Genomic DNA, 27,030 nt, shown 5'->3' with positions numbered 1-27,030 from the left:
TTCCACTGAACATTGAACCTCCAGCCTCCCTCTCTCCCTGATCTCCCATTCCCCAACGCCCAGTCTCCCTCCACCCAAACCCCAACTCCTGAGCTCCACCCATATTCCCAAGACTCCCAATTCCTGACTCCCAAGATCCTGGTTCCTGAAACAAATATAATCCAATTAAAAGCACTGATTTTGTGAACAAAAAAATATCATGCAGCACCTAATGGCCCAGATATTCCAATCCCTATGGGTGGGTATGAGCTGTGTACACACCCGTAGGGACATTGGAAATGCCGGTTTTAGGCATTCATAGTGCTTGCGCTGAAAACTGGCATTTCCGATCTGTCAAGAATGCTCTTGACAGATCGGACGCCTGACCTGGAGAAGGGCCTCCGCGGGCAGAGAATTCCGCCTTCTGGAGATCCTCCGCCTGCAGAAAACCCTTAGAAATCTTACGCCTGGTAAGGCCTGCTTTAACCAGGGTAAGAGTTCAAAAAAGTTTTTTTTTAATTTTCACTGATTTATCATTTAAAAATTACTTTTAAAAAAGGTATGTTTATTTTTAGCCCCGTAAAAAGCTTTAATTATTTTTTTCAAAAAATTAAATTTTTGTTTATTGTAATTTATTGTAATTTCAAGTCATTTTACAAATGTGATTTTTTTTTTTAACTTTATTTAAAGTTTTACTATATTTTTGGGGTGATCTCCATTCATATATTTGACACTTTGCCATAGAGAGTTGTTGAGGCAGAGATCATAGTATGTTTTCTGGGAAGAGCAGATAAACATTTGAAGCAAAAGAAAATACAGGTATTTTGGATAGAAAGTAGGGCAGTGGGATTTTTTTGGATGCCTCGAGCAAAAAACCAGCACAGACACAATGGCCTGGAATTTGCGTTCGCTATTATTACCCCTTTTAAACTGACCGCAACTTCAGGATTTAGCGCATGCACATCCTAACACGGAAATCCTGAAGTTGTGGTCAGTCATTCACTGCTCCGACACAAGCTGCCCTGTGCTCCCACCTCCCCGCCCCGCGCTGCCCCCCCCCCACCCCCCGCCAGCCCCCATAACTGGCAATCAGTGTAATCAGGGAAATCAGTGAAACTGACGAAAACTTGGGCTTTTCCGCGGTAATATCACTGTTAAATACCCGATTACAATTTAGACCTTGTTGGATTAGGTGTAACTGGGGTTTTAACAGCGTATTGACTGCTAAACAACCATTCTGGCCCTGAACAACTCATGTTAATTTTGTGGAGTGTCAAATTTCTCCATAATGATGTCTGGGGAGCCTGAAGACTGTCTTGGAACTGTGCATGCGCACTCGATTGACCACTCTTGCGCCTAGAGAGCTGACTGCCCAGGAAACCGGAATTGGGGCCTGCCGAAGCATGTTGCGGAGCCTGGAGCCTGGAGCATTTTTTTTAGCTTGACAATACTGATATAACCTACCACAAGAATTGGCAAAAGTATAGAGCAGCAGAACAGTTTGTGAAGATTAAATAAAAGGATATGGATTATTTGATTAGAAAATAATGAGTGAGTTCTTCAACTGATCAATGAACCTCTATAGATTATCATATTACTCATTACACATTTTCCTACAATTTGACCCATTTGGTAGTGTAATAATTACATTCAATTTATCTAAAATGCAACATAGGTGATATGTACCAACTACACTAAATATGGTGAGATTTCACTACTGTTATGAATAGGTGTATTGTACTTATTCCAAATTAAACTTTTAGATAATGGTGTTACTGATAAATCTTAGTCATTAAACTGAATATTAAGCAGGTACTTACAATAGAAATGTGCTTACTAGTACTATTTTAGTCCACATCAATGCACTACAAGAAGTTAATGTACTTGAACAAATGTATTTTTAGTTTGTCTCGAACCTACTAATAAGATATCCTATTAAAGAGCTATTTTCACATTCAACTCAAGTGTAAAGTATTCCATTTCAATATAAGATACCACTTCAATTTGTGTAGTTGAAGGAAAGAAGATGCTTCTGGCAAACTAGCACAGACAGACACACGTACCCCACACACGCACGCACGCCACACACATGCACCCCACACATGCACCCACACACCACACATATGGACCCCATACACATGGACCCCATACACACGGACCCTAGACACATGGTCCCTTCAATCAGAATTAAAGATTTTTTTATCACTTCCAGAAGGGAAAAATAAAACTCCAAAGAATTAACTAACCCACTAATTGGAGTATAAAGGCCTAGAAATTCGGTTGGTAGCACCGGCGCTGAGCGCCTAAAGAGGCCTAGAATTGGGGCGATACCCTATGTTGGGGCGTTCGCTATGAAGATAGCGACAACTCAGATATTGACTATACATTTAGTGCCTGCGCTAAGTGTTTGCGCGCGCCTGCGAGCGCAAGCAGATCATGACGTCATTTCAGTGTGCAACGCCTTTTAGGAGCGCCTGAGCGCATATTGGGTGGCGCCCGGAGCCTTAACGCCTAGCACTATTAGTGACAGTTCGAGGGGGGGCTAGCAGGCCCTTCTCGGAGTAGGGGGGCGCTATTTAAAGGGGACAGCTCTAGTGCAGAATCTTCAGCCACTTGGCCTGCTCATTGCAATCGTTGCTGGAGAGAGTTGGCGAGCTACTGTGGAGCGGAGTTTTGGGAATTTAGCTTTAGAGTACTTGGGACCTTCAAACCTGTCCGAAGCACTTCCAGCACTACACCTAAAAGCCTTTTGACCAACTGGCATCGGAATGGAAGCTTCTTTGGAGGGCGATGGCCTCATCGCCCAACACTGTGAAGGGGCAGAGAGACGGCGGGAGAGAGGGCCGGGATTGGCCAGAAGGAGGAGGGGCAATGGAGGTCGGCCAATCCGACGGGATGCTGCGAGGGTCTTTAGGCAGCAGGTGACAAGCCTTGACATGTCGGAGGAGCAGTGTTTGGGAAGGCTCCGATTCTGGAGGGACATTGTTACTGATCTGTGCCACCTGCTTGGTCAGGATCTGCAGCCGCGTGAACGGTGCAGAACCTCTCTGTCCGTGATCGCTAAACTGACTGATGGCCTCAATTTTTATGTCAACGGATCCTTTCAGTCAGCCATTGGGGACATTGCGACTGTCGCTCAGGTTGCAGTCCACTGTTGCATCCGGCAAGTTACAGATGCCCTTTATAGGCGAAGGCGTCAATTCATGACCTTCCCTCTGACCCTGCACAAGCAGGCGGAGCGCGCGCAGGGTGTCGCTTCTATTGCGGACTTCCCCATGGTGCAGGGGGCGACTGACAGCACACACGTGGCTTTGAGGGCGCCATGCCATCATCCTTAGGACTTCTGCAACCGCAAGGGGTTCCACTCCCTCAACATGCAGCTGGTCTGTGACCACCGCCAAATCATCATGGCAGTCACCGCGCATTTCCCAGGGTGCAGCCACGATGCCTTTATCCTGCGGTTGACCTCAGTTTGTAACCTTTTTGAGGGGCTGCCTCGAAGATGAGGCTGGCTTACTGGGGACAAGGGCTATCCTCTCTGGCCATGGCTGATGACAACACTCCATCTGGCCGACACCCCAGCAGAAGAGCTGATCAGCAGCGGCCATCAGGCGACCAGGCACAGTAAAGAGCACACTATTGGTGTTGTCAAAAAGCGTTTCCGATGTCTGGAACATTCGGGGGGATCCCTGCAGTACTCGCCGCAGCAAGTGGGACACATCGTCGTCGTCTGCTGCATGCTCCACAACTTGGCGAATCGACGCACCCAGCCAATTCCAGCTGTCCCTCAACGACCAGCAGAGCAGGCAGAGGAGGAGGAGTATGAGGAGGAGGAGGATGAGGAGGAGCAGGCGGAGGAGGAGGATGAGGAGGAAGAACAGGCGGAGGAGGAGGAGGAGGAGGAAGAGCAGGCGGAGGAGGAGGATGAGGAGGACGAGGAGGAAGAGCAGGCGGAGGAGGAGGAGGCGGAGGAGGAGGAGGAAGAGCAGGCGGAGGAGGAGGATGAGGAGGAGGAGGAGGAGGAAGAGCAGGCGGAGGAGGAGGATGAGGATGAGGAGGAGGAGGAGGAGGAGGAGGAGGAAGATGGAAGGGCTGCTGAAAGTGGAAGGGCCATACGCCAGAGGCTCATCTGGACTCGTTTTGAAACCCCTGTGGCGGAATGATGAGAGTCTTAACTCATGCGCACTTTAGTTTGACGGCCTCTGAATGCCAGCATCACTGAAAGTAGTCACATGCACCATGCCACATTGAAACTTCTGTTTATTGGCACAAAAGTCTTTCATTACAGCTAAACAACGTAATGTCAACAGAAACCATAACTTTCAAAATAACTGTGAACTCTTCGGCAAAGCCGCAAAACTCAACAAACCTTCTGCAAATATAACAACAGGTGAGGGTGTCCTTGAATTTGGACAAACAAACGTCTCAGCACCTCCCTCTACAACTGGCCCCTTGAGGGAGAACGACTTCTCTTTCGCGCCCGGCCCCTTCCCTCCCTGCTGCTCCTACGTAATTGGACCCCAGTGGCGGGCTCAAGGCTGGGGGACGCCTGCTAACTGTGTGGAAGCGCAGAAGCCCCTGAGGGACGGCCTGGCCGACCTCTGGGCTTGGAGGGTGCGGACGCAGGATGCTTGATGTGACCATGGCTGGAAGCAGTGTGGCCTGCAGGTGGTGGCAGCTGTAATGCAGACGTCCCAGCGCTGGCATGTGCAATGGTCTCCTGCCGAGAGAGGACACCTGCACCATGGTCAGGCGACACACTGGCTATCTGAGGGGAGCGGCTCGGCTCATCCGTCACAATCGCATGCTCCACTGATTCCTGGTCTTGTATGGGACTGGAAGGGCCCGGGGTGGTCCTAACTGATGCAGAGAGGGTGGCTACAGTGAGAGATCGCGTTGCCTCAATCTGGGTGTGGAGGAGCCCAGCAAGTGACTGCGTGGCAACACTGAGGACCTGTGTGCCAGGTGCCAGTGCTTCGGAGAAGCCCTGGACAGTTCTTCCCATTGCTTCGGACAAGGCAGGTGCCGACCGCTCCACTGCCTCGGACAAGCCCTGGACAGGCCTTTCCAGGGATTGTCCGAAGCCCTGAACAGTCCTTTCCATAGCCAACTCAAAGCCGTGGACAGTCCTCTCCATTGTTGGGCCGAAGCCCTGGATAGTCCTGTCCATTGTGGCCCTGAAGCCCTGGATAGACCTGTCCATTGTTGCCCCGAAGACCTGGAGAGTCCTGTCCATTGTTGCGCCAAAGCCCTGGAGAGTCCTCTCCATTGTTGCCCCGAAGTCCAACATACTCTTAGCCAATGAATCTATTGACTCAGGCATCTTCTCGACTGCAGCCATCAGCTCCGTGTGTCTGACCCGGGCCTGTTTGCTCATTTCAGCCAGGCGACGCATCTCATCTGCACTCTGTGCAGCAGTCATCACTACCTGCCTTGCCCTCCGGGGAGACGGTAGCTGAACTTGCCTATCCCCCATGCGTTGCTGCATGCCGCTTGGTCCGGCAACTGGTTCATCCTCAGAGCCTCCCCCCCTCCCCTCCAGGGGACTACTATCCCCAGTCTGTAGATGTGTCCGCTCCCCGGATTCTGCAACGGCTGGTCCGGATTCCTCCTGGTCCTCGCCTCCAGTGGCACTGGCACTGGCACTGGCAGCTTCAGTGCGTTGAGCCCGAGTTGGTGCTGCTTCATCTGAAAGTTGGGAGGTGGAAGATTGGCTTTAGCAAAAGGACAGGTGTGCTGAAAGGCATGCCACATTGCGGCAAGGCTCTGACATGGCTGCACACTGAGGATGCATGCTGGCGGGGGGACCAAGTGGAAGGCAACAGGTGAAAAAGGTGAGAGTCTTACCCTCGCTGTCGGAAATGGGGTCGGCAGATGCAGTGGTCACAGGACCAGACAGACGTCCTCCAAGTGTCTGGTGCACTCTCTCCTCCAGATCCGTGAGAGTGACCACTTGTGGAGGTCCGCCACCGGTTCGACGCTGCTCCTTTCGGGTCATCGCCAGCTTGGACTGCAGGGGAAAGAAGGGGAAGTTCTGTAACATGATGCCTTGAGAGATCATCGCATGCCCCCCCATGGTGCAAGAGCCCTTCCATGAGGCCTTGAGACATCATCGCATGCCCCCCATGGTGCAAGAGCCCTTACATGAGGCCTTGAGACATCTGTCCATGTGTGTGCCCAGAAAGGGCCATGGGTGCATGCTGACAGATGGCCATTGGGGCATCATTGCTACAGGGTGCCCGAAGTCAGCTGCAGATGGAGGGAATCAGAAGTTTGCTAAACCATCACTCACCCTAACGATCCGTGTGAGGTCATTGAATTTCTTCCTGCACTGAACAGAGGTCCTGGTCGCCATGCTGCTGGAGTTGACCCTCACAGCAACCTCCCTCCAAGATCGTCGGTAAGCCTTCTGATTCGGCCTCTTGCCATTGTCCGGATACAGGACATCTCGACGGCGCTCAACTGCAGCCACCAAGTGGTCCAGAGCCTCAGTGCTGAAGCGCTCTGCTCTCTGTCTAACCTTCTCCATGCTGAACAAGTTTCTAACGCCAGACAAGGGCGAGCGCCGATTCTGAGGCCTACAGGGCGTTGGGTGTTGAAGCTCAGGCTGACTGACCCACCCCTTTAAGAGCCGGTCGGCGCCTGGAAGTCTTGTGGTTTCCCGTAATTGAGATCACCTGCGCTGCGCCCGTCCGCGTCGATATTGAGTAGCGCCTGAACTTTTGCGCCTTAGGAGCACCGTGCAATGGCTGAATTAGCGCCTCAATCCCCTTTGGGGGCGATGCAACCCAATATCTCGCCAGGCTGCGATAACTTTCGTCTGGCTATAAACTTAGCGCTCCGCCAGTTCTAGCACCTCAAGCGGGGCTATACCCAATTTCTAGGCCAAAGTCTTTTATTTTACCAGTCAAGGACAATTATAATTACCAATTGCAGAAAACTAGATAACAGAAGATCTTCACAAAGCTAACTATACTTCTACTTTCTGTAGGCTCACTGGCAAGACTGGGTCAAATTATACCTTGTAGGGTTGTCTACAGCAGGCAGGATCAAATCACACATTCTAGACAAACTGTTGGGTGTGTCTGCTTCCCTTGGAGAACAAATCAGAAATCTGGTCCAACCCACTGGTGTTGCAAATAGACGCAGCCTGCTATTTATTCCTGAGCACTCAGGGAAACAATGGATGAGATCTGTTAGGCATTGACAGTCATTATGAGGGAGTTGATGAACATTGGGGAGGTTCTGATAGACTGGGAACAGATTTTTTTTAATGTTTGCAAAACAGACCCAGGCAACAATTGATCCATCAGTCTTTCATTATTACCAGGTAAAATAATAAAATTGATTATCACTAGTAGACTTGATGATTCCCTCTATTGTATGAATCTAGTAAACAGCAGCTAACATGAATTCAGAAGGGGAAGATCCTGCCTAACCATGACTTTTTGAGGAAGTGATATTGCAAGTGGGCTGTGGAAAACCTTACGTTGTGTAATATCTTGACATACAATGTTAACAAAATTTCACACTAAAGTCTACCAGTTATACATAAAGCAATGGGGATTTTGAGTAAAAGATAGGAACTAAGTGGGGTGCCCCAAAGATTGGCATTGGGACTCTTGCTGATTTTAATTTATATTAATGACTTAGATTCCAAAGGTCAATGAAGACTGATCAACTATGAAGATTATACCAAGCTATGAGAGTGTTACAATTTCAAGGCTTCCACAGATATCTTCTCGGGTTCAATGGCATCAGTTACTCCCGTAACTGGATCCCATGTACCTTATGTTCCAGAGTTGACTCACACTGCCAAATATCTATTTATACGATAGAGTAACGCAAAGGATGTAACAATGCATCCCTCTTGGTTTACAAACTGGATATTGTGTATTTTGCCAATGTCCTCACGTGCATTTCTCCAATCATTCACAAAGTAGACTGTTTATACTTTAGTGGGACAAGACCAGAATGAAATATTAAGCAATTTTCTTTCTCAGGCAACAAATGAACATGCAGAGCAACAGTTACAGACTGAATTCAATTGGTACAACTTATCTTTGCATAATAATACAAAATAATGAACATGCTATGCTTCTCCAAATCAGTGCATCATCTTGCTTGACAAACAAAGTAACTTCTAAGTATTTTGCTTTTGTCCTAATTTTGCTTTTGTCCTGTATCCTAAACTTCTCAGGTTGGGAACAGCTTGTGCTAACAGCTTTCTGTTTAAAAACCCAACTGTCAATGTCTGTTTCTGTCCGTATTTTATCTCCTTGTTCACAATAAGAGGGAAAAGCCTATACCAGACAACCTTTACAGAGTGCCCAGAATCAGGGACTTCCCAACACAATGGCTGTGAAGTATTTATCAGATTACTGAGACAGGCTAACTGAATTGTTTATTTTTTTCAGACGAACACTTAACACATTCAGATGACAATCCTTGGTCTGTTATGCCAGCAGAGGTGTAAGCCCACTTAAACTGTGTTAAAGTAGCAGAAACGAGAACATTACGCAACTGTGAAGTGTTTGCTGAAATTACCAACAATAATTTCTAGGTTTAAAAGAATATAAGATCCCAAGTTCCCTGTTTCCCATCATCAGTGTAAGACTGAGCATAAAATCAGGTACAGATAAAACCAATTTAGAGTTTTACAATAATTAATATTTCCCAATCAAGCATAAGTAATGATGGGCCAGATTTTGCCGTCAAAATAACAGTGAGGCTAATGACGCTCGCCGTTATTTATGTGTAAATTGTACAGCAACGTCAGGCAAGAGGCAGATGCGCAGTTAAATTCCAAATGTTGCTGTCTGAGTTGCAACATTAGTTTCACAAAAATGGCATTTCGCTGTCTGCCTCACCATTGTGATCCATTGAATGCCGTGAATGTCATGAAGTTACTGTATTTGCACAGTAGATATGAACTAAACTCGCCACAGAAAATAGTCTTGTCATTTCAAGTGTAAGTACCCTTTAACAATGTGATAATTGTTAATTACTGCTAATCAATCTCTCAGACAAATGTGGAATCTCATTTCTTCAGGTATTAATTGTTGTAAGAGATTTAAAAACTGTCAAATTTAAACTTTTCCTTTCTGTCTCTTTCCTCTCTCTCTTAATCCAATCTTTCTTTCCATCTCTTTACTTCTCTTTCTGTACCTGATTTGACATTAAATTCACCCACTCTGATTTACACTTCCTTTTCAGTCCTTGCATTGTTTATTTCTCAATCATTCAATCTCATTGGTTAAGGAGATACCCTGTTGGTTGCCCTGTTCATTCAGATCCCAGATGTCTTATTTTCCTCACTGCGCAGTTATCAGCTCACACTTTCAGTATATTAGTAGGCAAAAATATTTTGAACTGAAGCGTGCAGGGGCAAGTCTAGCTTATGGCAGATGCCATTAGATGCCCTGCTACAGCAAAATCTAACCTGTTCACTTGAGTGTAAATAAAGGATCAATGCTTGGGCCTCAGTTATTTACAATCTATATCAATGACTTAGATAAGGGAACTGAGTGTAATATTTCTAAATTTGCTGATGATACAAAGCTAGGTGGAAAGCATACTGTGAGGAGTATGCAAAGAGTTCTGTAAAGGGATATAGTGTGGCGGTACCACCGGTTGTCCCTTACATAAAGATATACATAATTCCCTTTAACTTACCTTACTGTATGTATAACTTACCTGTTGGGGCCGTTGCCCCTTTAACTTACCTGTTGGGGCCGTTGCCCCTTTAAGATGCACCCTAACGTGTTGACGTCACGTCATGACGTGTGTGCGGGCCGCCGGCCCGACTCGGCCTTCTAGGACGGCTGCCGGCACAGCCCAGCCTAGCGTCTTCAGCCTCAACGGCCAGCCGATGGGAGCGACGCGATCTTCCACTCCCGCGGCAAGCACCGGCATAGCCCGGCCTCGCGACCTCGGCCTCAACGGCCAGTGACGCAACGACGCGCATCACGTGATGCCCTAAGCGCGGGAAACGCGAACAACGTGATGACGTCACAACACAAACGCGATGACATCATCACGCTCTCCACAGGACTGCGAACTCAGTCCTCGTGGAGTCCCCGCTGGGACAAGACCTATACCACGGTGCTCCTACAGTCAGCCATCTTACCTGCCATCTTACCTGATGTAATTAGTCTGTTCCTGTAAATAAACAACTTGTTAATAGTTCGTCGAAGTCAAACTCTCTTATTTAGTGGCGATCTACACGAACCGCTACAATAGACTGGTTAAGTGATTGGGCAAGAAGGTGGCAGATGGCGTATGCTGTGGGGATGTGTGAAATTCTCCACTTTGGTAGGAAGAATGGAAAAGCAGAATATTTTTTAAAAGGTGAGAGATTAGTAAATGTTGGGATTCAGAGAGATTTGGGTGTTCATGTACATGAATCACAGAAAGCATTCAGGTACAGTAAACAATTAGGAAAACAAATGGGGGTTAACATATAAGTGTAAGAAAGTCTTGCTGCAATTATATAGGGCTTTGGTGAGATCACACCTGGAGTACTGTGTACAGTTTTGGTCACCTTATCTAAGGAAGGGTATACTTGCCTTAGAGGGGGTACAGCGATGGTTCGCTAGATTGATTCCTGGGATGAGAGGGCTGTCCTATGAGGAGAGATTGAGTAGAATGGGCCTAGGGAATTAAGGGTTACGGGGAGCGGGCAGGAATTTGGACATGAGTCTAGGTTCGGATAGGTCATGGCCCTGTGGGTAGCGGAGCAGGCCCAGGGGCCGTGTAGCCTGATCCTGCTCCTGTTTTCGTGTGTCTAATGCTGTTAGATTCAGGAGATAGTCCTGTCATAGTGGATTGGCGGTTAGGATCAGATCAGCCATGATCTTATTGAATGGCGGAGCAGGCTCGAGGGGCCAATTGGCCTACTCCTGCTCCTATTTCTTATGTTCTTATACTCTCTGGAGTTGAGAAGAATGAGAGGTGATCTAATTGAAACGTATAAAATTCTTAGCTGTTTCCCCTGGCTGGAGAGTCTAGAACTAGTGGTCATAGTCTCAAGATAAGTAGTTGTCTTGTTTTGCACACTTTGTACAAAAATAATAAATTGCAGGACAACGGAGTATTACAGTTTAAACTCTTTTATGAAGCATTAGGTCTGTGATCTCAATCATACAGCACAGTGGGGACAAGATGGAGTTAAGACCCCTAGCCCTGGGTCTTCAAAACAAATAGCAGTCCTCACAGATGCCTGCAGGCCAATAACAACTCAGCATGTGATCACATGTGAATATAATAGGTATTCCTTACAGATGCCTGCGGGCCAATGATAATTCAATATGCAAATGTTACAGTAGTCAGCCATTTAGGACTAAGATGAGGAGAAATTTCTTCATTCAGGGGAATCTTTGTCATTTTCTACTCTAGAGTGCTGTGGATGCTCAATCATTAAGTATATTCAAGACTTAGATCGATAGATTTTTGGACACTAAGGGAATCAAGGGATATGGGGATAGAGCAGGACAGTAGAGTTGATGTAGCCATGATCTTATTGAAAGGCGGAGCAGCCTCAAGGGACCGTGTGGCCTACTCCTGCTTCTTATGTTCTTATTTATGTAAGTGTGGTGAACAGATTTATACTTCAACAATCATTTTTTATTACTGCACATAGGAGGGGAGGACACAGTCAGCAATTTCTTAGGGGAAATGTTCTTTACCTCCAAAAATTCAATTTGTGCAAAAAAAAATGAAAGAAAATCTCTCAACACAGATGGATATGACTCTTTGGATGTTTTCAATGTCTAACAATTTTTATTTCTAGCTTTAGCTGCTGAAACTCTATGCCAATGTATGGCAAGTCAACGGCATTGACTATCTACTTCATTTTTAACTGACCAATCATTCCCCTCTTCCCAATTGCAGCATTAACTTCCGACCTTCTGCAATAACCTAAGTATTAAATCCGTGCGTTAATGGAGACACGGAATGCAGGAGTTGATTTAACAAGTCTTTACTGAATGGAGACCATCGGGAACTGAAACTACAGAAGGCTGCTAGCGCCTTTTTATACAGGGGTGGTCACTGCCGGTACTGCAGTCTGAGACCAGTTATTCTCTTAAAGGTACACATACACAACAATTCCTCCCCTTTTAGATAAACAGTACATAACATTCATTTAACAACTAAATGATAACTAATTACAATCACAATTACGGTTGCTAGATACATTGGTTGAGGTTAATCAATTATAAGTTCGGTCTTTGAGGAGGCTTCCTGATTCTGTCTGGATAACGCCTCTTTGGGGTATCAGGTTCTTCTGGCAAGGTTGAGTCGGGATCAATGTCGTTGTTTGGTTCATCTGCTTCCAATATCACCGATTCTGCGGTAGATGCAATTGGTACGTCGGTTTCATCGCCAGGTGTATCAGATCGTGGTGTGGAGTTGACGTTTTCCTGTGACTCTAGAATCTGGTCAGCATGGCATCTTACAATGCTCTCTCCAACGTCCACGGTATACATGAGAGGTCCTTGCCGTGTACAAATCGTTCCTGGCTGCCATTTCTCTGTGCGGTAGTCCCGGGCCAAAACTGGTTGACCTATCTTAAAACTCCTGGTCGGTCTTTCATTCATATTCTGAAACTGCCTGTTCTCCACATCTCTTCTGATGTTCGGCTTAACCAAATCCAAGCGGCATCGTAGTCTTCGATTGAAGAACATCATGGCAGGAGTTTGGTTGGTAACCGCATGTGTCGCATTCCGGTAGGCAAACAAGAAGTTGTCCACCTTGTGTTGTAGGGGTATATCTTCATTACACATTGCCTTGATAGCCTTCTTGAATGTTTGAACAAACGTCTCGGATAATCTATTAGTGGCTGGATGATATGGGGCGGATGTGTAATGCTTAACACCATTGTTCTTTAGGAACCTCCGGAACTCTTCAGACACAAACTGTGGTCCATTGTCAGAGCAAATCTGTTCAGGCAGCCCATTCCTGGCGAATATGGTTCGTAAGACTGTAATCGTTTTTTCTGTGGTGGTTGAGGACATTTTTATTACCACTGGCCACTTTGAATGTGCATCCACCGCAATTAAAAACATCGAGTCCATGAAGGGACCAGCAAAATCAATGTGCACCCTTTGCCATGGAGATGAGGGCCACTCCCATGGATGTAGAGGGGCTTGTGGTGGGGCATTTTGGACCTTCTGGCATCCTGTACAGCTCTTGGTCATCTCTTCGATTTCTCTATCGATTCCCGGCCACCACACAAACGCTCTAGCTAAGTTCTTCATTTTTACCCCTCCCAGATGGCCCTCATGAAGCTCATTGAGCACTCTATCCTTCAATTTGGGTGGAATTACTACTCTGGATCCACACATCAAGGTTCCTCTGCACACTGACAGCTGTTCTCTTCTCGGCGAGAATGCTGGCAGCAGTGGTTCGCCATGTGCTGGCCATCCCTTCACCGTTAAATCATAGACCCGGGATAGTGTCGGTTCATTTCGCGTTTCCTTTTCTATGTTTGCATTCGTCACAGGGAGACATTCGACTGTGGTCGAGTGGAATATCTCCATTGGATCCACTGCAAGTTCTTCTTCCACCGTCAGCAACGGTAGGCGCGACAATCCATCAGCATTCCCATGCTGTTTAGTTCCTTTGTACTCGATGTCATATTGGTGTGCCCCTAGGAAAAGGGACCACCTCTGTAGCCGTTGTGCTGTCATTATCGGTACGCACTTCTGAGGGTTGAAAATGGAGACAAGAGGTTGATGATCAGTTATTAGAGTAAATTTTTGACCGTGCAGGTAGTGATTGAACTTCTTCACCCCGCACACGAGGCTGAGGGCCTCTCTGTCAATCTGGGCGTAGTTACGCTCGGCTGAAGTTAACGAGCATGACGCAAAAGCTATCAGCCTCTCAGAACCATCAAGGAATTTATGTGACAGTACCGCCCCAATGCCGTAGGGAGACGCATCACACGCCAGTCTTATCGGTAGTGATGGGTTGTAGTCAGCCAATACTTCTCTTGAAGTGATTAGGTCCTTATTCTTCTGAAAGGGCCGCTTACATTCACCGCTCCATTTCCATGCTACTCCCGTTCATAGTAGGGCGTTCAGTGGATGCAGAATTGTGGACAAATTCGGCAAAAACTTATGGTAGTAATTCACCAATCCGAGGAATGACCTCAGTTGCGACACATTTTCAGGCGCTGGAGCCTTAACTACCGCTTCAATTTTGTCAGGGGACTTATGCAACCCCTCTTCATCAATCATGTGGCCACAATACAATATCTGTTTCTTAAAAAACTCGCACTTGGGGCGATTGGCTCGTAGTCCATGTTCACGTAGTCTAGTGAGCACCTGCTCTAGGTTGGCAAGGTGTTCACTGTCATCTTCACCTGTCACAAGGATGTCGTCCAAGTAACACTGAGTCCTCGGAATCCCTTGCAGGACTTGTTCCATCAATCTTTGCCATATCGCCGGAGCTGATGCTACTCTGAATACCAGTCGATTATACTGGTAAAGACCTTTGTGAGTGTTTATCGTAAGATACTTCCTAGAGGATTCTTCAACCTCCATCTGCAAATATGCTTGTGCTAGGTCAATTTTTGTAAAACGCTTCCCTCCAGATAGTGAGGCGAAGATATCTTCTATCCTTGGAAGAGGATATTGTACTGTGTGAAGGACTGGGTTCACTGTCACCTTGAAGTCCCCACAGATGCGAACCTTCCTTGGCTCCTCAGACTTATTGTTTAACGTTTTCTTCATGACAGGAACAATGGGTGTCGCCCACTCGCTCCAGTCTACCTTAGATAACATGCCTGCATTCTCCAGCTCTGCCTCAACGGCTGGGCGAATTGCATATGGTACCGGTCTTGCTTTGAAAAACTTGGGAATTGCATTCTCCTCTATTTTTATTGAGGCGGTTACGCCTTTAAGAGTGCCCAGTTCTTGTTGAAATACCTCTTTGGCGTCAGCTAAGATTGTTGACAATCATCCAGGAGTGACGTCGTCATCCTTTTTACCAGCCACCGTCAGTGCCTGAATGGCGTGCCAGTCTAAACTTATCTTTCTGATCCATTCACGTCCCAATAACGGTGGTCCACCATCTTGCAGAATGTAGAGATACAATTTCCGTATTTTCTTGCCGTTGTATTCGACAGGCACCCTTATTTTTCCTCTGGGGTATACTTTTTGCCCCGTATACGTCCTCAAGACAATGGATGTCTCGCTCAAGGGTATGTGTGAGAATAGCCGCTCGTAGTCTCGTCGATTCATGACGGTTAGAGCTGATCCTGTATCCAATTCCATTTTGACTTGGGACCCTGCTATCGTGAGGGTGACCCACATGGTTCGGTGATCCTCTTTTGCGATTACGTTGTGAAGTTTGAGACAGCTTAGTCTCTTGTTCCCGGATTCACTATCGCTCATCTGGTCTTCGGAACTACTGTCCGTCATCTTTTGTACTTTCCTGTACGGTTCCTTAGTAGCCTTTTTATTGTCGTTGGTCTTCTTCTCAGACCTGCAAACTCGTGCAATGTGTCCCATCTTTCCGCATTGCCTGCATATTTTGTCCTTGGACCAGCAGTCCTTCTGGTCATGGTTTGTTCTGCCGCAGCGATAACATTTTGCAAATCCCCGTGTCATTTCGTGGGTGCCGTATTCCTGTGGCTTTTGTTGTATCTCCGCAGCTCCCCTTGCTGCTGCTTCGTATGATACTGCCACGCTGAAAGCCTTATCTAACGTCAGCTCTTTCTCTGAGAGTAACCTCTTCTGGGTTCCTTCACTCAGGAGTCCACAGACAAATTTGTCCCGTAAGGTATCTGCCAGTCCTGCTCCGAACTAGCAGTGCTTTGATAGCTTGCGTAGTTCCGTAAGGTAATCAGCATTGCTCTCATTTTTATGCTTATTTCTCCTGTGGAATTTAAATCTTTCTGCTATCAGCAGCGGTGTAGGATTTAGGTGTTCCTGTAGGATAGCAACAATTTCGTTAAAACTCTTCGCCTTCGGTTTGGCTGGAGTAATCAGGTCCCGCAATAGGCCATACGTTCTTGCGCCCATTAAGTTTAGCAATACCGATGCCTTTTTCTCCTCGGCTATTTCGTTTGCCTCGCAATATACCTCGACTCTTTCCACATACGTGGTCCAGTCTTCTATTGCATTATCAAAGGCAGTGATATCACCAGTCTTTGGCATCTTGAAAATCTAAGATGGCGCCTCCCGCGCTTTGCCTTCGTCCCCGATTTAACAAAATGGCGCCTCCCGCGCTTTTCCTTCTTCCCCGCCGAGTTAAGATGGCGCCTCCCGCGCTTTCCCGCCGCTGCCGTTGCTGTCAATGCCGCTCTCCGCGGTATTTTTATTTTTAACCGTTCCCGTCGTGGAGCGGACCCTCTGGGACACTTCCCTCCCTCTTCTTAGGTCCGAACGCTGCCCGGCTGCGAAGCACCGGCCGCGCCCTGTGTGCTCCACCCTCTCTCTCTCTCTTTGCTTCCCGACTCGTTGCCCGGCCCCGTTGCAGAGCCACCCGATCGAGCTCTAGCCCGCCGCAGCCCAGGAAGGATCAGTGCACTACCTGCCACCAGCCCGATTGGCTGGGAAACCACAGACTGGAGACCAAGCCTGGCTCTCGACAGTCTCTCCTGCACTTTTCAAGTCGATGATTTGGAGGGCGGTTGCCCACGGTCGACGCCCGTTTCTCGAGTTTCTGTGGATTATTTTTTTATTTTTCTCTCTTCTGGCTTCGACCATCAATAACGTCGTCTGAGGTGCTGCCGAGTTGCAGGTAAGTTCGTTTCTTACTCGTCGCCAGTATTAAATCCATGCGTTAATGGAGACACGGAATGCAGGAGTTGATTTAACAAGTCTTTACTGAATGGAGACCATCGGGATCTGAAACTACAGAAGGCTGCTAGCGCCTTTTTATACAGGGGTGGTCACTGCCAGTACTGCAGTCTGAGACCAGTTATTCTCTTAAAGGTACACATACACAACACTAAGGAAAGAAAATTTCATCATTGTTACAAAATACTTTCTGGAATTCCTTTGATGCAAATGGAGTGTGCCATAAGGTGCGGCCATACGCTCAAGAAAATCAGGTCTAAAGCAATTGTAGATATTTTTTATTCGTTCATGGGATGTGGGTGTTGCTGACAAGGCCAGCATTTAGTGCCCATCCCTAATTGCCCTTGAGAAGGTGGTGGTGAGCCGCCTTCTTGAACCGCTGCAGTCCGTGTGGTGAAGGTACTCCCGCAGTGCTGATCGGGAGGGAGTTCCAGGATTTTGACCCAGCGACGATGAAGGATCGACAATATACTTCCAAGTCAGGATGATGTGACTTGGAGGTGGTAGTGTTCCCATGCACCTGCTGCCCTTGTCCTTCTAGGTGGTAGAGGTCATGGGTTTGGGAGGTGCTGCCGAAGAAGCCTTGGCGAGTTGCTGCAGTGCATCTTATAGATGGTATACACGGCAGCCACGGTATGCCGGTAGTAGAGGGAGTGAATGTTTAAAGTGGTGGATGGGGTGCCAATCAAGCGGGCTGCTTTGTCTTGGATGGTGTCGAGCTTCTTGAGTGCTGTTCGAGCTGCACTCATCCAGGCAAGTGGAGAGTATTCCATTACACTCCTGACTTATGCCTTGTAGATGGTGGAAAGGCTTTGGGGAGTCAGGAGGTGAGACACTCACCGCAAAATACCCAGCCTCTGACCTGCTCTTGTTGCCATAGTATTTATGTGGCTGGTCCAGTTAAATTTCTGGTCAATGGTGACCCGCAGGATGTTGATGGTGGGGGATTCGGCAATGATAATGCCATTGAATGTCAAGGGGCGGTGGTTAGACTCTTGCTTGTAGGAGATAGTCATTGCCAGGCAGTTGTGTGGCGCGAATGTTACCTGCCACTTATCAGCCCAAGCCTGAATGTCGTCCAGGTCTCGCTACATGTGGGCATGGACTGCTTCATTATCTGAGGAGTTGCGAATGGCACTGAACACTGTGCAGTCATCAGTGAACATCCCCACTTCTGCCCTTATGGAGGGAAGGTCGTTGATGAAGCAGTTGAAGATGGTTGAGCCTAGGACACTGCCCTGAGGAACTCCTGCAGCGATGTCCTGGAGCTGTGATGATTGACCTCCAACCACCACAACCATCCTCCTTTGTGTTAGGTATGACTCCCCGATTCTGATTGACTTCAGTTTTACTAGGGCTCCTTGATGCCACACTCGGTCAAATGCTGCCTTGATGTCAAGGGCAGTCACTCTCACCTCACCTCTGGAATTCAGCTCTTTTGTCCATGTTTGGACCAAGGCTGTAATGAGGTCTGGAGCCGAGTGGTCCTGGCAGACCACAAACTGGGCATCAGTGAGCAGGTTATTGGTGAGTAAGTGCTGCTTGATAGCACTGTCGACGACGTCTTCCATCACTTTGCTGATGATTAAAAGTAGACTGATGGGGTGGTATTTGGCCGGTTTGGATTTGTCCTGCTTTTTGTAGACAGGACATACCTGGGCAGTTTTCCACATTGTCGGATAGATGCCAGTGTTATAGCTGCACTGGAACAGCTCAGCTAGAGGCGCGGCTCATTCTGGAGCACAAGTCTTCAGCACGACAGCCAGGATGTTGGCGGGTCCCACAGCCTTTGCTGTATCCAGTGCGCTCAGCTGTTTCTTGATATCACGTGGAGTGAATCGAATTGGCTGAAGACTGGCTTCTGTGATGGTGCAGACCTCAGGAGGAGGCCGATATGGATCATCCACTCGGCACTTCTGGCTGAAGATGGTTGCAAATGTTTCAGCTTTGACTTTTGCACTCACATGCTGGGCTCCACCATCAATGAGGATGGGGATATTCATGGAGCCTCCTCCTCCCATTAGTTGTTTAATGGTCCACCACCATTCATGACTGGATGTGACAGGACTGCAGAACTTTGATCTGATCCGTTGATTGTGGGATTGCTTAGCCCTGTCTATAGCATGCTGCTTCCACTGTTTAGCATGCATGTAATCCTATGTTGCAGCTTCCCCAGGTTGGCACCGCACTTTTAGGTATGCCTGGTGCTGCTCCTGGCATGCTCTTCTACCCTCTTTATTGAACCAGGATTGGTCCCCTGGCTTGATGGTAATGGTAGAGTGAGGGATATGCCAGGCCATGAGGTTACAGATCATGGTGGAATACAATTCTACTACTGCTGATGGCCCACAGCGCCTCATGGATGCCCAGTTTTGAGCTGCTAGATCTGTTCTGAATCTATCCCATTTAGCACGGTGGTAGTGCCACACAACACGATGGAGAGTGTCCTCAATGTGAAGACGAGACATCTTCTCCACAATGACTGTGCCGTGTTCCCTGCTACCAATGCTGTCATGGGCAATATCAAAAGCAATGTACAATACTGTACATAAGAAATAATTTACATTTATATAGCGCCCTTCACAACCTCAGGATATCCCAAAGCACTTCACTTTTGAAGTGTAGTCACTATTGTGATGTAGACAAATGCAGCAACCAATTTGGGCACAGCAAGGCCCACTTCCAGCAATGAGATAAATAACCAGTGTTTTAGTGATGTTGGTTGAAGAATAAATAATAACTAGGAGAACTCCCCATCGTTTACCCGAGAGGACAGACGAGGCTGCAGTTTAACATCTCATCAGAAAGATGGCACCTCCGATAGTGTAACACTCCCTCAGTACTGCACTGGATAGTCAGCCTAGATTATGTGCTTTCGTCTCTGGAGTGAGGCTTGAACATACCATTTTCTGGCTCAATTTTGAAATGAATAATATAGTAAATACTGAGCAGGATACATATAAAGATCAAATGTTAATCATACTGCAGAAATGAATTCAAGATCTGATCTGCATTTACAAGGCTGATAGTTCTGAAATAGTAGCGGGAGAATTTTGATCTCTTTTATTTAAACATGTTGGGCCTGAATATTGCGGGCCTTTGATCCCAGCATAAGTGCAGTGATTCACCCACCAGGAACTTCCGCTACTGACCCCCACAAGTGTTTTCAGGATCAGGGGGAGGTTACCTCATTTCTGTACTACTGACAGGAGGCCTGGTCACATCTTGGGTGGCTGCCAGGGTGGTGGAGGATGTGGATAACGTGGCAAAGCAAGCCATTCCTGCAGCTCCAAAAATTAGTGTCCACAATTTATGAACTCAACTAGAGCAGTGATCACATCCAGAAATAGGCCTAAAAGTCCAAATGGACCTGAATGTAGCTGAGCATTCTTTTAAATAACGTTGCTGCAGCCTCCTTCCCAACTGCTGCCGCCGGAATTTTGGCAGATTTTAGAATAAACAAACACAGTGCTCCCAAAGTTCAATTTGGCAGAAGCATCCTTAACCAGGTGCAGGGCCTTAATTCACATCTATTTATTAGGCCCCCGCTGCTTTCTGATAGGCGCCCTGGACAACTAAAAGTCACCCGAGTCAAGGGGTCGGATTTTATTGTAGAAATAATGGTGAGGCTAACAGCGCTCACCGTGATTTACGTGGAAATTGGACAGCAACTTCCGGCAAGCACACATGCTCAGTTAAAGGGCTGAAATCAGGAAGTTGCTGTCCAAGATGTGACGCCCTCCGTAAACTTCCCGAAAACGGCATCTAGTTGTCTGGCTCATCATTCAAATGTATTGAACAGTGTGACGTTCCTGTACTTACCTCATAGATACAGACTAAACTCGTCACAAAAGGTTAGGGCTTGTCCATTCCAGTGTAAGTACCCATTTAACGGCGTGATAAGTCTTAATTACTGCCAAACAACCTCTCTGGCACTGAAAATTAACTTTTACAAGTGTGGCGTCTCATTCCTTCAGATTTTAATTATTGTTGGAGATTTTTTTTTTAATAAAAAATATATACAGTTTTTAACTTTTTCTTTCTGCCTCTTTTATCTCTCTCTTTTAATCCAATCTTTTTATCCTCTTTATTTTGCATTCTGTACCTGATTTGACATTGAATTCACTATTCCAAATGACACTTCCTGGTTCAGACTCTGCGCTGCTCATTCTTCAATCTGATTGGTTAGGGAGATACACAGTTGCTTGATCTGTTCACACAGGTCCCAGGTGCCCTGTAGAGAGCGTTTTGCTTTTTGGCTCTATAATTTACAGTAAGTTCCAGTGCAAAACCCCATAAAAAAAATCTATGGGCAAGCGCAAGTGCAAATGCTGTTTGTTCAACACGAAGAGCGAAATTCAGCCCAATACATCATCTGACACGGTTCTGGCATAGTTGAGTGCAGCATATCACGATGCGAAATTTGGAGAACTAACACCGATTTTGTGCCAGAAACTATGCCAGGAAAACAAGCGCCCATGAATTGAATTTCTCCCCCCACTATGTGTTGTAATTCAGAAGCATCAAGAAGGCCCCAGGTATGTGCTGGTAACTGATCTCAGCCAGGCTTTTGACATGCGCAAGTTGAAATGACCTCAGTATTCCTGATGTAAGAAGATTAATTAGCTTGATGAATTACACTTTTAGGTTCACACATTAAAAGTGGTCACTTTGATGAGATACTGTGGAAACATGCTCCAGCATGAATCACTGCCCATCAGAAAAGGAGGGGAAAACATTTGAAAAAAAATGGTATATCTGCTTGGAAGGTTCCAATGATTACACTGTAATACACATTTGAAGTAAAGGTTCCTGTCTGGGTTTAATGTTCTCCACTTGCTCCCCCCATAACTCAGTCAGTTATATAAACCTTTCTCCCACGGTTTGATAAAAATTTACAATGCAGCGTGGACCCATTTAGACTAGAAACATCATTGGATAAGAAAATATTCACTGCTTGTTCATTTACATCCAGAGGTCCAGCAAGCAAAATAAATGTTGAAGGTATGCCTACAAAATGGTCTTGGTTTTCCACTTTATAATCAGCTAACAGGAAAAAGCAAGAGCATATACATGAATTACATCTTTTTTCAATTGACTTAATCAAAAATTAAGGAAGTGTTGTTAGATTTCCAGTTATGTGCTTGATTTTACAGAGACACCACTGAGCGATGGAAGACCACAAGATGGCGCCACAGTTTGTTCCTAAGATATCTGACAGCTTCTGATGAATATGTCCTTCAGCAACCAATAAATATCACATGTTCTCCCACAGCATCATTACAGTGCTGACCAGCCAACAGAGTCAGGCAGTTTTCTGTGTCAGTAAAAACAGATATTCATCAGTTTAGCCACATTATTAAGCCAAGCAAATCAGAGCCAGCTAGCTATTTTTAGCCCCATGTTTTTCATTTTTCTTCTGTTCGTAATTAAATGTGGATACCTGTGACTAATGCTTTCTATGCTCTGGACTGAATTAGCAGTATATTATTTTCATAAACTTCTCTTCATCTGTTGAAAATCGGTAACTAAGGCACATCTGTCCGAGGTAATACTCAGCCTGTTAGCAATTGCATTGTTGATTTTACTGTCATGCACATAATGGCTATTTAAGTATAAAAGTGCATTGGAGCACTATTTACACCAGTTCACATTTTCCAAAGTAGATCCATGGCTCCAGTCACGTTGCTGCCATAAAAACATCAATTAAGCTATTTTTTCTTTTGACAGGAGGGAATGGAATCAATTAACAAGAGTGACACTGCAAATTCTGAAAAGTTATGTGATACATGCACCCTGAGGTACAAATGAGAAATGGACAAGACCTGGACAAGGACTTCAACTTCCATCCCCTCTGGAATCTGGAGCATGGCATCATTAAATCTAATGGCCTATTTAAGTAAAATATAGCAACATGGGGGTGAAATTGGACCTGGGCGGGGGACACAAAGCCGGCTGTATTGCATCAGTCGACTGTTATATGCTCCGCCCAGTATTCAGTTCTGCTGACTTCAATAGAACTGAATATTGGGCAAGTCGCCTAATGATTGGCAGGCGCAATTCTGCCTGTTTAGCATCCCGGCCCATGCCCAGTTTCACCCAACGAAACAGAGAACGTGATCATCTCTGTCTCCTTCTGAGCTCCATTTTGTGCTTTAATCACCTTTTATGTCACATTCACTTGCAGTTGTTAGCATTGTTAGCATGTAAAAGCGTGCATAAAGTGCCTAGTTGAGAACTAGATGTGATTAATCTCAACTAATTTCTGATCGGGTTTCTTAACTTTATTGGCCAGAATTTTCTCAAGGGAGGCGATTTGGGGGCGGGGGGCTCCGAGGCGGGTGGGAAACCCAGAAGCCAGGTTTCATGCAGGCCATGCCAACTTTAACAACAGGGCCTGATTTGAATGCGAGGCCTCGGATTCCCGCCGGCAGTCAGCCAGATTGAGAGGCTGGCTGGCTGCGGGTGGGTAGGCCTCAGAAGAGAGAGACCAGTCCAGGGGAGGGGTTGTGGGAGGAGGATCGGCAATCGTTCATGGGATGTGGGCATTGCTGACAACATCAGCATTTATTGCCCATCCCTAATTGCCCTTGAGAAGGTGGTGGTGAGCCGCCTTCTAGAACCGCTGCAGTCCATGTGGTGAAGGTACTCCCACCGTGCTGTTAGGGAGGTAGTTCCAGGATTTTGACCAGCGACGATGAAGGATCGGCGATATAATTCCAAGTCAGGATGGTGTGTGACTTGGAGGGGAACTTGGAGGTGATGGTCTTCCCATGCGCCTGCTGCCCTTGTCCTTCTAGGTGGAAGAGGTCACGGGTTTGGGAGATGCTGCCGAAGAAGCCTTGGCGAGTTGCTGCAGTGCATCTTGTAGATGGTACACACTGCAGCCACGTTATGCCGGTGGTGGAGGGAGTGAATGTTTAAGGTGGTGGACGGGGTGTCAATCAAGTGGGATGCTTTGTCTTGGATGGTGTCGAGCTTCTTGAGTGTTGTTCGAGCTGCACTCATCCAGGCAAGTGGAGAGTATTCCATCACACTCCTGACTTGTGCCTTGTAGATGGTGGAAAGGCTTTGGGGAGTCAGGAGGTGAGACACTCACCACAGAATATCCAGCCTCTGACCTGCTCTTGTTACCACATTATTTATGTGGCTGGCCCAGTTAAGTTTCTGGTCAATGGTGACCCCCAGAATGTTGATGGTGGGGGATTCGGCGATGGTAATGCCATTGAATGTCAAGGGGCGATGGTTAGACGCACGCTTGTTGGAGTTAGTCATTGCCTGGCACTTGTGTGGCATGAATGTTACCAGCCACTTATCAGCTCAAGCCTGAATGTTGTCTAGGTCTTGTTGCATGTGGGCATGGACTGCTTCATTATCTGAGGAGTTGCGAATGGCACTGAACACAGCGCAGTCAATAGCGAACATCCCCACTTCTGGCCTTATGATGGAGGTAAGGTCATTGATGAAGCAGCTGAAGATGATTGGGCCTAGGACACTGCCCTGAGGAACTCCTGCAGTGATGTCCTGGGGCTGTGATGATTGACTTTCCACCACTACAACCATCTTCCTTTGTGCTAGGCATAACTTCAGCCAGTGGAGAGTTTTCCGCTCGATTCCCATTGACTTCAGTTTTACTAGGGGTCCTTGATGCCACAATCAGTCAAATGCCTGCTTGATGTCAAGGGCAGTCACTCTCACCTCACCTCTGGAATTCAGCTCTTTTGTCCATGTTTGGACCAAGGCTGTAATGAGGTTGGGAGCCGAGTGGTCCTGGCGGAATTCAAACTGGGCATCTCTGAGCAGGTTATTGGTGAGTAACTGTGGCTTGATAGCACTGTTGACGACACCTTCCATCACTTTGCTGATGATTGAGAGTAGACTGATGGGGCAGTAATTGGCCAGATTGGATTTGTCCTGCTTTTTGTGGACAGGACATTGTTGTATAGATGCCAGTGCTGTAGCTGTACTGGAACAGCTGGCTAGAGGTGCGGCTAGTTCTGGATCACAAGTCTTCAGCATGACAGCTGGGATGTTGTCGGGGCCCATAGTCTTTGCTTTATCCAGTGCGCTCAGCCGTTTCTTGATATCATCTGGAGTGAATCGAATTGGCTGAAGACTGGCGTCTGTGATGTTGGGGACCTCAGGAGGAGGCAGATATGGATCATCCACTCAGTACTTGGGTGAAGATGGTTGCAAACGCTTCAGCTTGGTTATTTGCACTCATGTGCAGGGCTCCACCATCATTGAGGATGGGGATATTCATGGAGCCTCCTCCTCCCGTTAGTTGTTTAATGGTCCATAACCATTCACGACTAGATGTGGCAGGACTGCAACGCTTTGATCTGATCCGTTGATTGTGGGATCGCTTAGCTCTGTCTATGGCATACTGCTTCTGCGCATGCATGTAGTCCTGTGTTGCAGCTTCCCCAGGTTGGCACCGCATTTTTAGGTACACCTGGTGCTGCTGCTGGCTTGCTCTTATGCACTCCCTATTGAACCTCAAGTGAAGCGAGGATAGAGGGCAGGAGATAAAAGCATAAGAACATAAGAAACAGGAGCAGGATTAGGCCATATGGCCCACTGAGCCTGCTCCACCATTCAATAAGATCATGGCTGAACTTCTACACCAACTCCATTTTCCCGCCCTAACCCCTTTAATTCCCTTAGTACCCAAAAATCTATTGATCTCAGCCTTGAATATACTCATCGATTCATCATCCATAGCCCTCCAGGTAGAGAATTCCAAAGATTCACAATCCTCTGAGTGAAGTAATTTCTCCTCATCTTCTCAGTCCTAATTGGCCAACCACTTATCCTGAGACTTTGACCCCTAATTCTAGACTTTCCAGCCAGAGGAAACAGCTCTCAGCACCTACCCTGTCAAGCCCTCTAAGAATTTTATACCTTTCAAGGAGATCACTTCTCATTCTACTAAATTCTGGAAAATATAGGCCCATTCTACTTAATCTCTCCTCAGGACAGGTCTCTCATCCCAGGAATCAATCTAGTGAACTGTAGTGATCAATAGCATGTCATTCTATAGTGGACATTAGGTGGAGCCGTAGAGCTGTCTATAGCTGTATGTATAAGACTACACTACCCAGCTATATATTATATTAAGACTACATTACCCATGAGGCTAGGCTACCCACAAGGCAGCAGTCAAGATGGAAGCCTCTACAAGATGCTGTACAAGTCCACATGGGCTCAATAAAATAACTAGCAAAAGCTAGCTGTGTTCATAATAAGAATGTCTATTTATTAATGAACATAACATGGGACCAGGAGTGGGGTGAAGATCTGCTGAAAATTGTGAAAAGCGACATGGAGAATTTGAAACTCACAGAAAAAATCGACTACAATTGGCAGACTTTTAAACAGCAATTCGAACTCTACATTGCAGCCATCGGATTCGGTACAAAGCCAGACGCAAGGAAGATAGCGTTGCTGCTTACGGTTGCAGGCCCACAGGCGATAGAGGTATTTAATACATTTGTATTTAATCCAGCGGAGAACAGAGACAAATTAGACGATGTGCTACAGAAATTTGATGCACATTGTTCTCCCAAAAAGAATGAGACGTATGAAAGATACATCTTCCGTTCTCGGACACAGCAACAAAATGAGACTTTTGATAGCTTTATAACTGATCTGAAACTGAAAGCACAGACATGTAATTTCTCTGAGCTCAAAGCATCCATGATTCGTGACCAGATTGTGTTTGGTATTCATGATAAAAAAGTCAGGGACCGTCTGTTGAGAGAAACCGAACTAAATTTGGAAAATGCGGTGAAAATATGCCAAGCCAGCGAGCTAGCTCGAAATCACGCGAAGACTTTCAGTGAAATCAATAATGATGCGAATGTAATGAGTGATAATGCTGCTGTTGGTGCTGTGTCCTACAAGGGGAAGAAACGTGGGCAGAACAGGAATGAAAAGCAATCGGAGGATGACATTTTTAATTGTAAACACTGTGGTTACAAACACCAGTTAAGACAATGCCCAGCGTTTGGAAAAATGTGCACAAAGTGTAATGGAAAGAATCACTTTGCCAAACAATGCTTTTCAAAAGTAAAAACGACGAAAGGGCAATGAGTTAATGTGATTGAGGACACTGATTTAAGTGAGACATTTTTTGTAGGAATGGTGTCATGTGACGATATCAAAAAAGATACAGAAAATGTGCAGCCCTCAGAAATAGACAATGCTGAACATAAAGTTAATGCAGTAAAAGAGGACAAAT

The sequence above is a fragment of the Somniosus microcephalus genome, chromosome 2 (genome assembly GCF_052327205.1).
Source record: "Somniosus microcephalus isolate GS21.2 chromosome 2, FLI_Smic_1.0, whole genome shotgun sequence".
Lineage (NCBI taxonomy): Eukaryota > Metazoa > Chordata > Chondrichthyes > Squaliformes > Somniosidae > Somniosus > Somniosus microcephalus.
Note: the sequence above shows the minus strand (reverse complement) of the source record.